This window comes from Sardina pilchardus, chromosome 10 (assembly GCF_963854185.1).
Source record: "Sardina pilchardus chromosome 10, fSarPil1.1, whole genome shotgun sequence".
NCBI lineage: Eukaryota > Metazoa > Chordata > Actinopteri > Clupeiformes > Clupeidae > Sardina > Sardina pilchardus.
In genome coordinates, this window is record NC_085003.1 from 25,223,201 (window position 1) to 25,235,700 (window position 12,500).

The window sequence follows — 12,500 nt, forward strand, 5'->3', positions numbered from 1 at the left end:
GAGGAGGTCCCACTCAGCACTATGTGGGTGGAGTGTGTGTGTAGTGTGTGTGCAGTGGGCTTGCTTAATCACAGGCAGGGTTTGGCCAAAAGAGCCTCTCTCTCCCTCCCCTTTGTCCACACCTATTCGTTCTGTCATTCTGTTCACACACACATCTCTCAACACCTCTCTCTCCCTCTCTCCCTTCTCACTGGACTATATTGATTAATTCACATCACAGCAAACCGTGAGTTTTCGTTTTACACTTTTCCCTAGATGTGCGCTAATCTAATCCACTCTGAACCTGTGTACTCTAACAAAGCGTTTGTTGTAAGAGTCGTAAATCAAAACAATTGCTGACAATATGTAACAGACAGATATTTTTTCTTTATGTTCTTGTTCTTTTTCATTTGTACTCGTTCTTTAGTTAGAATTTTTGATTTGATTTAGTTTGATTTTTTTTTTTTTTTGCTAAATGCTTGTAGAGGTAAGCATGCTGGGAGAAGGCGTCTCCTACATGTGATCCATGATTTTCCCAACACACCCTCCACTGACTCGTTTGCTGACTTGCCTTCACTTGTTTGCCATGGCATTTGGCAGGGTTGTGGAAGTACAGTATTTGCGACAGGCTTTTGGCCAATGAGAGACCAGTAGGAGCAGGGCTGTGGTCAGCTTTGCGGTATAGTTTCCACGGTCGGTTGGTTTATGTGGCCATGAAGGTGTGTAGTCAGTTCCATGCTGGACTTTGACTTTTGACTTAAATGTCCCAAGGTAGCCTTTATCTATATCACACCCAGCACATCATCCAACGATGTGAGCGGAACATGAGGGCTTATCATTTCAAATGGACAGCCATGTTAGCCTTATGTATGTTCTGTGCGTATTTCCCCCTCTTTATCTAGCTCTCGTTCAGCTTTCACAACTGGTCAATTTTCTATATTGCCGTAAAAGATATGATAAGCAAGACATGACAATGTGCTGTCACTAAGCCTGTGAGAAGGGTTTCATGTTTGTTCCAGTCCACTGCATGCTAAATTTAAATGAGGTTTGAACATCAGAAGCCAATAGCAGAAGTGCTGTGTTTATAGATACAATGTGTAGTGAAGTCCTGGCTAAATGAAGAAGTTAGACTATCATACATGTTATGGACTCATGCTTGAATTTGTTGGACTGGGGTACACAGAAACACACACACACACATACACACACACACGCACACACACACACGCACACGCACACGCAAAAGCAGACATACACAGGTTGTGAAGGCACACCTGTTTCCAAAAGAGGTAGCTGATGACAAGTTGTTGAGTTTGGCACACCTCAGTATCGGCCTACGTAATGAAGTGACAATGGAGATCATTAGAAAGAGAGAGAATTAGAGAAAGAAAGAGAGAGAGAGAGAGAGATATAGGGGGAGAGGGAGAGAGCGTGATAAGAGAGAAAGGAATGAGGATGCAAGAAGATGACCATAACAACATTGTGTAATAACGTGTTTTAGAGGAATCACAAATCTGCACAACTGAGTGACTCTTCACAGTCACTGATCTAAAGCGATGTGAAATATGCAAAATGTGTTGTCGCAATATGAAAGATGTCTGTAAAACACACAGTAATCACTCTTGTCATGTACAGTACTTGCATGATGCAGTAAAGACTTTTCATATTCATACTTAAAGAGCATAATGCCCTTCAACATTCAGTCTGCACTAGTATGCACTATAGCCCTGTACTAATAACATACAGTAGTCTGCACTATATTATATATGCACACACACACATATCATATATTTTTGCTAATATGTATGAAAGGGTCCATTGCAATGTGTGTTAACACACTGTTGAATTTTACAGACTTTTTCTGGAGCTGACCCCCCCTCCCCTCCTCCCGTATACTGTATTGATTTGGATTTGATGTATTAGAGGCTTACCATATGGTTGGTTGTTTCTGCTCCATCTGCTCATTTAAGTCTGTGAACATGCATAGCCTCGGGCAAATGTCCAGGGGTTTATGTCTGTACAGTACTGTATGTATGTGTGTGTGTGTGTGTGTGTGTGTGTACATTCACTGAGGCTGGTGTGTGCAGATTGTGCAAGCTTGAAGTGTTTCTGAGCTGAGTGAGAGTTTCTGGTGAGTGTGACATGTCGAAGGGCCACATGTCGCTTGTTAGCTCTACCTGTCACATGTTCAGAAGATAGACCCCAGCAGGTACACATTGCGCACATTGCACACATTACCCACATTCATTATGAACTGAACTGAACTGGTGTGGTCAGATTCTGTGTGTTCTGATCAACGAGTCTGATCTGTTGACTAGGCTTTCCGTCTTACACCTAACATACTGTGTGTCTATCTATGTGGGGAGAGAGAGAGAAAGAGAGAGAGAAGAGAGAGAGAGAGAGAGAGAGAGAGAGAGTGTGTGTGAGTGTGAGTGTGTGAAATTGTGGTGATACATACTCGCTGACTGGTGGTTGTTCACACATCTCTCTTGACCCCAGAGAACAACAGCATGCAGTTTTGTCACAATCTGCTTGTTCATCTTGCTTATCTGAATAGTTTGGCTATTTCTGCACTTGGAAATGAAAGTTTATCTCTTGGGGCTCTTCTTTGGGTAACTCAGATATTTATTTATAAGGTGGCTTAAGGCAATTAAGTCAATATTATCAATTCAATAAAGTTCCCTATGCATAAAACCACAGAGCATTTTGCAAACATATCTTGCATTTCTCACAACTGAACAGTGAACAGTAGCAGCAATCAAACTATTAAATATTAACTCAAAATATTTGAGGAAACTAACTAATTCCCTTGAAATGTTTAATTTATTTACTCAATCAATTTAAGTTAATGGATGGTAAGTGGACAATGAATGGACTGTAGTAGGTAGCAGTACTTGGAGTTCAATCAACAGGAAGGACATAGACAGAGACGGTTTGAATTGAAAACAAGTAATTGTTAGTTGGTAAGAGTTACATTAGTTTAAATTTTTCAATGATTAAGTTGTGTTCAATTATTCTTTTCCCGTTAGTTGGACTGTTTGGGTTTTCAGCGCAGTATGCTGATGGAAGTGAGATGAACAGTGCTGGCAATGCTGATGTTTTCCTCTCCCAGCTGAGCAGCAGGACCATTGGAACACCAGCAGTTGTGAGCTCAGTAAACCAGTGGAGAGTTCAAAGGAGTAAAAGGCCTTGCAGTTTAATGACCATGATAAAAACAGAGCTCTGTTGTATATGTAAGGAGCAGTGCACTGTGCTCTGATGGCAGACCAGAGGTTTGGACTGCAGTTTAGTAGTTCTTCTAGTTGATGGATTATGTATGAATTATTGACCATAAGTGCTGGCGTAGTTTAGTGTCTGAACCCAAATGTGGGAGCTATTAGTGCAGACTAGGCCATGAGTAGGCTACAGAACAGTGCAGACTAGGCCATGAGTACAGAACAGTGCAGACTAGGCCATGAGTACAGAACAGTGCAGACTAGGCCATGAGTACAGAACAGTGCAGACTATGTTATGAGTACAGAACAGTGCAGACTATGTTATGAGTACAGAACTACTGTATAGTGCAGACTATGTACAGTCTTTTGGTTGGAGAGCATGTGCAATGGATGATGGTGATGATGACGGTGATGATGATGATGATGATGATGAAGGAGACATATAGACATCTCTCTGTCATGTTGTGTGTGTGTGTGTGTGATTGGTAAGATGTCCACCCAGCATTTAAAATTTGCCCCCACACCAACATACACCCGTGAGATCAGAAACCACACAGTAGCCACCTCTTCTGTGCATCTTGTGAAATACGCATGCAGGCCCAGTTCTTCAAAATGACTCTGTTTTTCCTGAACATGCACATGTGGTGAACCTCAGCCTCTATCCAAATGCTGTGGGGTACACTACCTCTCATGCCAGTGCTGCAAGAGCTGAAGGGAACTTGAGCATGAACTGAACTGAACTCAACTCAGGCAAACTGAAAGAGAAACATCAGACCGAGAGAGAGAGAGATGAGGTGAGAGAGAGAGAGATGGAGTGAGTAAGATAGAGAGAGAGAGAAATAGAGTGAGAGAGCAGGGGGATGCATATTAATGCACCTTAACCGTTCACGTCCTTGCAGTGTAAGAAGCCTTGGAATGGTGAGAGAGAGAGAGAGAGAGAGAGAGAGAGAGAGAGAGAGAGAGAGAGAGAGAGAGAGATGGAGTGAGGGAGATGGAGCGAGAGAGAGAGAAAGAGATGGAGTGAGAGGGAGAGAGAGAGATGGTATGATAGAGAGAGAGGGATGGAGAGAAAGAGATGGGGTGAGAGAGAAAGATGGAGTGAGATACCCTTGAGAGATGGAGAGAAAGAGATGGTGTGAGAGAGAGAGAGATGGAGTGAGATGCCCTTGAGGGATGGAGAGAAAGAGAGGGAGTGAGAGAGATGGTATGATAGAGAGAGAGGGATGGAGAGAAAGAGATAGAGTGAGAGAGAGATAGAGAGAGAGAGAGAGAGAGATGGAGTGAGACGCCCTTGTGAGAGATGAAGAGGCAGTACTCTGGCTCCCCTCTGATACTGTAGACCCCCCTCTGCGTGTCCTCGTTGTCCTCTAGTCTACAGCGTGCACCAGAGTGCTGGAGAGGTTGCTGTTGTCCTCTAGTCTACAGCGTGCACCAGAGTGCTGGAGAGGTTGCTGTTGTCCTCTAGTCTACAGCGTGCACCAGAGTGCTGGAGAGGTTGCTGTTGTCCTCTAGTCTACAGCGTGCACCAGAGTGCTGGAGAGGTTGCTGTTGTCCTCTAGTCTACAGCGTGCACCAGAGTGCTGGAGAGGTTGCTGTTGTCCTCTAGTCTACAGCGTGCACTACAGTGCTGGAGAGGTTGCTGTTGTCCTCTAGTCTACAGCGTGCACCAGAGCGCTGGAGAGGTTGTCTGTTGGGCTGGAGCTGGCGTCTCTCTCTACCTCTGTTTGCCTGCATTTTTCTTTCTGTCCCTGTTGGTTTGCTTGTGGAAGAGGGTAATGATTGATACATTCCTTAACTTCAGTGTTCAGGTTTAATGGTCAGCAGCATAACTGTATTTGTATTTGCCTGAGGATGGTGTGTGTGTGTGTGTGTGTGTGTGTGTGTGTGTGTGTGTGTGTGTGTGTGTGTGTGTGTGTGTGTGTGGTGTACCCTAGTAAAAAAATGTCAGGCATGTGTCCATTGCGTGTATGATATACAGGTCTAATTTCTTCATTTAGTCTTCGCTAAACATTGCATCTATAAACACAGCACTTCTGCTATTGGCTTCTGATGCTCAAACCTCAAAATGTAGTATGCAGTGGACTGGAACAAACATGAAACCCTGCTAACAGGCCTAGTGACAGCACAATTTAATTTCATGCTTATCATATCTTTCATGGCAATATACAGAATGGACCAGTTCAGAAAGCTGAACGAAAGTGTGTGTGTGTGTGTGTGTGTGTGTGTGTGTGTGTGTGTGTGTGTGTGTGTGTGTGTGTGTGTGTACAGTATGTGTGAGCATGCACGTATGTGTGAGCATTCACGCATGCGTGCCTGTTACGCGGGGCCAGTTTTGCTGTGTCTCCTGTGCTTGTTTTCCCCTATAGGCGGAGTGTTGCGCTGTGGTCGCGGATGACGCGTAATTGCTGGCACCTCCCTCCTATATTTAAACCAGCCCGTATCCAAGATGTCGCTCTCTTTCCATCGGCTTGGCCTTCTTGAGACATGCGGCGCACACTACACTATACATTACATTACTTTAGATAATTTAAAACCCTTAAACTTTGTTGTAAACCTTAAGTTCTTTATATGTAAATACATTTACTTCAGTTTAACACATGGCGATTATATAGCTTAGGTTTCTGCACGTTTTTAGTATTAGTTAGTGAGCGTAGTTATTTAGTTTCCTCGGAAGACTCACCCTTATACTTTGCCCGGGTTTATGTCCGCTCGGGTCGGGAGCCAGGCAAGCTCCCTCCGCTAAGACAGTAAGCGCCAGGTTTTCTTTTGTGTTATCCTTTTGTCTTAATAATCGCCATGCTTTTGTTGTTATTCGATCACTCTTAACTTTCATTAAATTGTACATTTGTTCTTCACCACCGGACTCTGTGACTTTATGTTATGTTGTCCTACCACTTTACATGGACTCGTAACATAAAAATGGGGGCTCGTCCGGGAGATGAAATTGTTTGTTCTATTCAAATTGGATTTTGATGCGCATTACAATTCATTTCTTGTCGCGGCCGCACTTTGTCGGCCTTGTCGCGTTAATTCGCTGATATAGTTTTCACAGTGTTTCGGTTTATAGTGTGCCCAGTAATGTCTTCACTTTTTCCGGTTTTTGAATTTTTCCATTGTGTTCTCTCTGGCTTCCCTCAAAGTTTTTCGCCATGGCCACCTTAGAAGAGTTTATTAAGTCGCCAACACAGGACGCATTATCTAGCATGACGCGCGATGAGTTGTTGCGAGTTGCGGGGCATTCTAAAGTAGAAGTTCGTGGTAGCCCATTGAAAGCAGAACTTCTTGCTCAACTTATTGAGGCGTTACGCACTCGTGGTGTGTTTGTCGAGGCCGACAAAACACTTCCTGGTCCTCAGAAAACTGACTCACCTAAGTCACCTTTAACTGATATTTCCACTACACCGACAGTTACTAAAGCCACGCTTGAGCTTCGGCGTTTAGAGCTGCGAGAAAAGGAGATAGAGTGGGAACGAGAGAGAACACGACTTGACGCAGATAGACAGGCAGCGCGAGAGAAAGAAAAATGGGAACATGAACGTAAAATAAAAGATGCAGAAATAGCGCAGACGATTCGTTTAAGAGAACTGGATTTAAAAGCTCGTGAATCGGGTGTTCATCTTCCTAATGACCATTTTGATGTAACACGAAATATCAGAGTTGTTCCACCATTTAGAGAAAAAGAAGTGGACAAATTTTTCGCTCACTTTGAAAGAGTAGCCACAGTTTTAAAGTGGCCACGCGAAGTGTGGACCATGACGCTCCAGTGCGTATTTGTAGGCAAAGCGCAAGAAGCTTATGCTGCTTTGTCCTTAGAGGATGCTGCAGACTACGAGAAGGTAAAGCAGGCTGTGCTTCGCATTTACTCGTTAGTGCCAGAGGCATATAGGCAAAAATACCGTAATTTCCAAAAGTCCGAATCATTGACACATGTAGAGTTTGTTCGAGAAAAAGAATTGTTGTTCGATCGTTGGTTGAATTCTCAAAACATTACATCTTTTGAGGGCCTTCGTGACTTAATAATTCTAGAGGATTTTAAAAACTGCCTCCCGAAAAATGTCGCTACTTTTGTCAGTGAGCATAAGGATCTAAAGCCTTCTAGTGCAGCTGTACTGGCCGACGAATATGTGCTTTCACGAAAGGTTGTAAACACACACCCTGTGCGGTTTCAAGGTAGCATTAGTCCTCAACCTGGTGGTAGGCCACCTACTGAAGCTGCATCCGAAGTTATTCATACTGGAGATAGACAAGTGACCCGTCTCAGAGACAGTCCTGTTTGTGGTTATTGCAAGAAACGTGGACATGTACTTTCAGAGTGCTATTCCTTAAAACGTAAAAATAAGTCGTCTTATCCTAATACTGTGTTCCCTAGGTCTGGATCTAATATGTGTGTTTCTACACCTTCGACGTCTCGGAAAGACGAGAGTACAAGCCAGGCCTTTGCACCCTTTATCATGAGCGGCTTTGTCTCTTTGCCGGGAGAGCCCAGTGCGCGTGTTTCGATTAAAATACTACGCGACACAGGCGCCTCTCAAAGCTTTATATTAGACAATGTCCTGCCTTTTAGTGACTCATCTTACACTGGGACTAGCGTTATTGTTCAGGGTTTCGAAATGGGTTTCGTTAACGTTCCTCTACACAAAATGTGTCTCTTCTCTGACTTAGTCTCTGGAAACGTTACAGTCGGCGTACGCCCTTCTCTCCCCGTTCAAGGCATCTCTATGCTCTTAGGGAATGATTTGGCCGGTGGGAAGGTACTCCCTAGCCCTGTTGTGTCTACGTCTTTAGCTTTACACTGTTCTGATGACTTGGCTGTGAAATACCCTGAAGTGTTTCACTCTTCTGTAGTTACTCGCGCTATGGCGCAACGCACAAAAGATGTTTCTGATAACGAACGCGATAAGGAGCAAATCGATCTTAGTGATACATTTATTGCTCATCTTGTGCCTCGACGTTCTCGTGGTGAACGACTTCCCAGGTCTGTGCCACTCCCCTCTGATCCGTGCGTTAAACTGTCCCACAGTCGTGAGCAACTTATTGTCGAACAGATGAATGACCCATCTCTCTCTTCTCTGTTAGCGGAGGCTGTGTCCGAGAAGGACATTGAGTTTATGCCTCATGGCTATTATCTTCGTGAGGGGGTCTTGATGCGCAAATGGAGGCCACTCACGGCCTCAGCCGCAGATGAATGGCGTGTACTGAATCAGATCGTTGTCCCTATGCCATATCGAAGTGAAATTCTGAGTCTCGCTCATGACCATCATTTTTCAGGTCATTTAGGCATCAACAAAACAACTGATCGTATCTTACGTCATTATTTCTGGCCAGGAATTAAGCGCGCTGTCACTAAATATTGCAAAACTTGCCATGTATGTCAAGTTACGGGTAAGCCTAATCAGCTTATTCCCCCGGCTCCATTGCAGCCGATTCCAGTCACCTCAGAGCCTTTTGAACATGTCATTCTTGACTGTGTTGGTCCACTGCCGCGGACCAAGACAGGCAAGGAATATCTCTTGACCATTATGTGCACGCTAACGCGATTCCCCGAGGCTATTCCTCTTAGAAAAATCACGGCCTCTGCCATTATTAAGGTTCTCTTGGTGTTCTTCTCCCTTTTCGGTCTTCCGAAAATAGTACAAACAGATCAGGGCAGTAATTTTATGTCCAAAATGTTCAATCAGTCAATGTATCAGCTTGGTGTTAAGCACGTCACTTCAAGTTCGTACCACCCACAGTCACAAGGTGCACTCGAGCGTTTTCACCAAACGTTAAAATCCATGCTTAGGGCTTATTGCCTTGAATTTGAACGTGACTGGGATGAGGGCATTCCATATTGCTTGTTTGCTGTGCGAGAAGTCGTGCAGGAGTCTTTAGGTTTCAGTCCTTCTGAACTGGTGTTTGGACACAATGTTCGAGGGCCATTAAAAATATTGAAAGAGTCGTGGCTTACTGAAAAAACCTCGCATCGTAGCCTGCCTGAGTATGTTGCTAAAATGCGCTGCAGATTAAATCGTGCTTGCGAACTAGCTAAAGCAAATCTTGGCCTTTGTCAAAAGCGAATGAAGCAACGTTACGACCGCAAAGCTGTCCAGCGAGATTTTAAGCCTGGTGAGCAGGTGATGGTTTTACTTCCAATCATGGGTTCGGCTCTTCAAGCACGTTACACTGGTCCTTATCACGTTGAAAGACGTGTGAGCGAAGCGAACTATGTCATAGCTACACCAGACAGGAGAAAGAAATCTAGCTTGTGCCATATTAACATGCTGAAGCGCTATTGCGAGCGCAATGAGTCAAGTTCAGTTCCATCTCACGCTGACGTTAAAGACGCACGTCTGACAAGCGACGCCCTAGTCAAATCAGCAGTGGCGCTGTCCACTACCTGCGGTGCTGAAACTTTTGATCGATCTAACGCCTTTGTTTCAGCACCACCGCTGAATGGACCTACTGTTCTGTTATCAGAGGAGGGGGACCTTCGTTGCCCTTCTGCTGAAGTCGTGGAGGGTAGGTTAAGAAACTCTGATATCCTGATGGATTTGAATGCTTTCTTAGCTCACCTTTCTCTCTCTGAACGTGATGACCTTATTTCTCTTATCAGTTCACATGAAAATTTGTTTTCTGATGTTCCAGGTCGCACTACAGCAATAACTCACGACATTGATGTTGGCGATAATAGGCCAATCAAACAGCATGCCTATCGTGCTAACCCTCTTAAACGTCAACAGCTTCAGAAAGAAGTTAAGTTTATGTTAGATAATGGCATTGCTGAACCAAGTTTCAGCCCATGGAGTTCACCATGCCTTCTTGTCCCAAAAGCAGACGGATCATCTAGGTTCTGTACAGATTTCCGAAAAGTCAATGCTATTACTAAATCTGACAGTTTTCCTTTGCCACGTGTCGATGATTGCGTTGACCGCCTCGGTTCAGCTGTGTATGTGAGTAAAATCGATCTGTTAAAGGGGTACTGGCAAATTCCTTTAACTGATCGTGCTAAGGAAATTTCTGCCTTTGTTACTCCCGACAGCTTCTTACAGTACACAGTAATGGCATTTGGACTTCGTAACGCCCCCGCGACTTTTCAACGGTTGGTTAATTACATCTTAGCGGGCGTTACGAACTGTGAGGCATACCTTGATGATTTGGTGGTCTATAGCGCCACCTGGTGTGAGCATGTTTCCCATTTGAAATCTGTTTTTGAGCGATTATCTGCTGCCAATCTAACGATAAATTTATCTAAGTGTGAGTTTGGTCAGGCCACGGTCATATACTTAGGTAAGGTGGTTGGTCGTGGAAAAGTGCGACCTGTGAATTCTAAAGTTGAGGCCATGCTATGTTTTCCCGTTCCAGAATCTCGTCGTCAGCTGAGACGTTTTCTAGGTATGGTGGGGTATTACAGGGCTTTCTGTAAAAACTTCTCTGTTATTGCCGCACCTCTCACTGACCTCCTTAGCACTAAACGGCTGTTTAAATGGACTAAGGAAAGCCAGTTGGCCTTTGACTCTGTTAAAGCTCTGCTTACAACTGCTCCTGTCTTAGCTGCTCCAAATTTTGCCATCCCTTTCTCTCTCGTTGTGGATGCTAGTGATCTGGGGGCTGGCGGAGTGCTTGTGCAGACAGACAAAGACGGTTTGGAACATCCAGTATGTTTTTTCTCACGAAAATTTAACATACACCAACGTGCCTACTCTACTATTGAGAAGGAGACCCTTGCTCTTGTGTTGGCTCTCCAACATTTTGAGGTTTATGTTGGTGGTGCAGCACAACCGGTGGCCGTTTATACGGATCATAATCCTTTGACTTTTTTGGACCGGATGCGAAACCACAACCAGCGCTTAATGCGTTGGAGCCTAATCTTGCAGGGTTTCAACATTAGTATCCATCATATTCGTGGGCGTGATAACATCGTCGCGGATGCGCTTTCCCGCGCTCCATGTTAAATGTTTCAAAATAGTTACAGGAATAAAAATGTCAATAAATTGTGGGTTAAGAGTATGTTGTTACACTAATCCTTCTATATCCTTTTCAGTTGAGCCTGTTGCGGGGTTTTAGATAAGTATTTTGAGTTTCATTTGCATTTTTGTATATTTGTATATACTTTGTATATAGTATGTTTAATTTAACCCCCCAATTTATTTCTCCAAGGGTGGGGGTGTTACGCGGGGCCAGTTTTGCTGTGTCTCCTGTGCTTGTTTTCCCCTATAGGCGGAGTGTTGCGCTGTGGTCGCGGATGACGCGTAATTGCTGGCACCTCCCTCCTATATTTAAACCAGCCCGTATCCAAGATGTCGCTCTCTTTCCATCGGCTTGGCCTTCTTGAGACATGCGGCGCACACTACACTATACATTACATTACTTTAGATAATTTAAAACCCTTAAACTTTGTTGTAAACCTTAAGTTCTTTATATGTAAATACATTTACTTCAGTTTAACACATGGCGATTATATAGCTTAGGTTTCTGCACGTTTTTAGTATTAGTTAGTGAGCGTAGTTATTTAGTTTCCTCGGAAGACTCACCCTTATACTTTGCCCGGGTTTATGTCCGCTCGGGTCGGGAGCCAGGCAAGCTCCCTCCGCTAAGACAGTAAGCGCCAGGTTTTCTTTTGTGTTATCCTTTTGTCTTAATAATCGCCATGCTTTTGTTGTTATTCGATCACTCTTAACTTTCATTAAATTGTACATTTGTTCTTCACCACCGGACTCTGTGACTTTATGTTATGTTGTCCTACCACTTTACATGGACTCGTAACAGTGCCTCTATGTGTATGAGTGCTTCTGTGTGTGTGTGTGTGTGTGTGTGTGTGTGTGTGTGTGTGTGTGTGTGTGTGTGTGTGTGTGTGTGTGTGTGTGTGTGTGTGTGTGTGTGTGTGTGTGTGTGTGTGTGTGTGTGTGTGTGTGTGTGTGTGTGTGTGTGTGTGTGTGTGTGTGTATCAGTTGGAGGACACAGTATTCATTCAGCACAGCAGGATGACCTTAGGTAAACTCCTGTTATTGCACAGTTAGATCTTCTCCTCTACTCTCTTTCCTCTTTCCCTCTCTTCCTGCCTTCCTCTCCTTCTCCTTCTCTCTTTTCTTGAGGTGGGGGGGGGGGGCGGTGGAGCCATCATGAAAGATTGAAAGAAGTCTTTCTGTGTTGCTCTATTTTCAGTCTTCTGCACAGCATGGCAGTGCGTGTGTGTGTTTGTGTGTGTGTGTGTGTGTGTGTGTGTGTGCGCATGCGGGCATGTGTGTATGTCTGTGTGCGCGCATGTGTATGTGTCTGTGTGTGTGTGTGTGTGTGTGTGTGTGTGTGTGTGTGTGTCTAAGGAAAGAA

The 12,500-nt window shown here is 44.3% G+C and overlaps 1 protein-coding gene across 7 annotated transcripts in view; it reads left to right on the forward strand.

Annotated features, from left to right (window-relative positions):
- The window catches only part of fgd4a (FYVE, RhoGEF and PH domain containing 4a), a 73,522-nt gene that overhangs the window by 36,125 nt on the left and 24,897 nt on the right, over positions 1-12,500 (forward strand). Inside the window, exon 1 of one of the 7 annotated variants that reach the window (XM_062547252.1) lies at positions 22-226. The exons of the other annotated variants lie outside the window; for them this stretch is intronic. The gene's annotated coding sequence lies outside the window, so the exon portion shown is untranslated. Of the gene's footprint in view, positions 1-21; positions 227-12,500 lie in introns of those variants that run through there. 7 annotated transcript variants of the gene reach the window in all.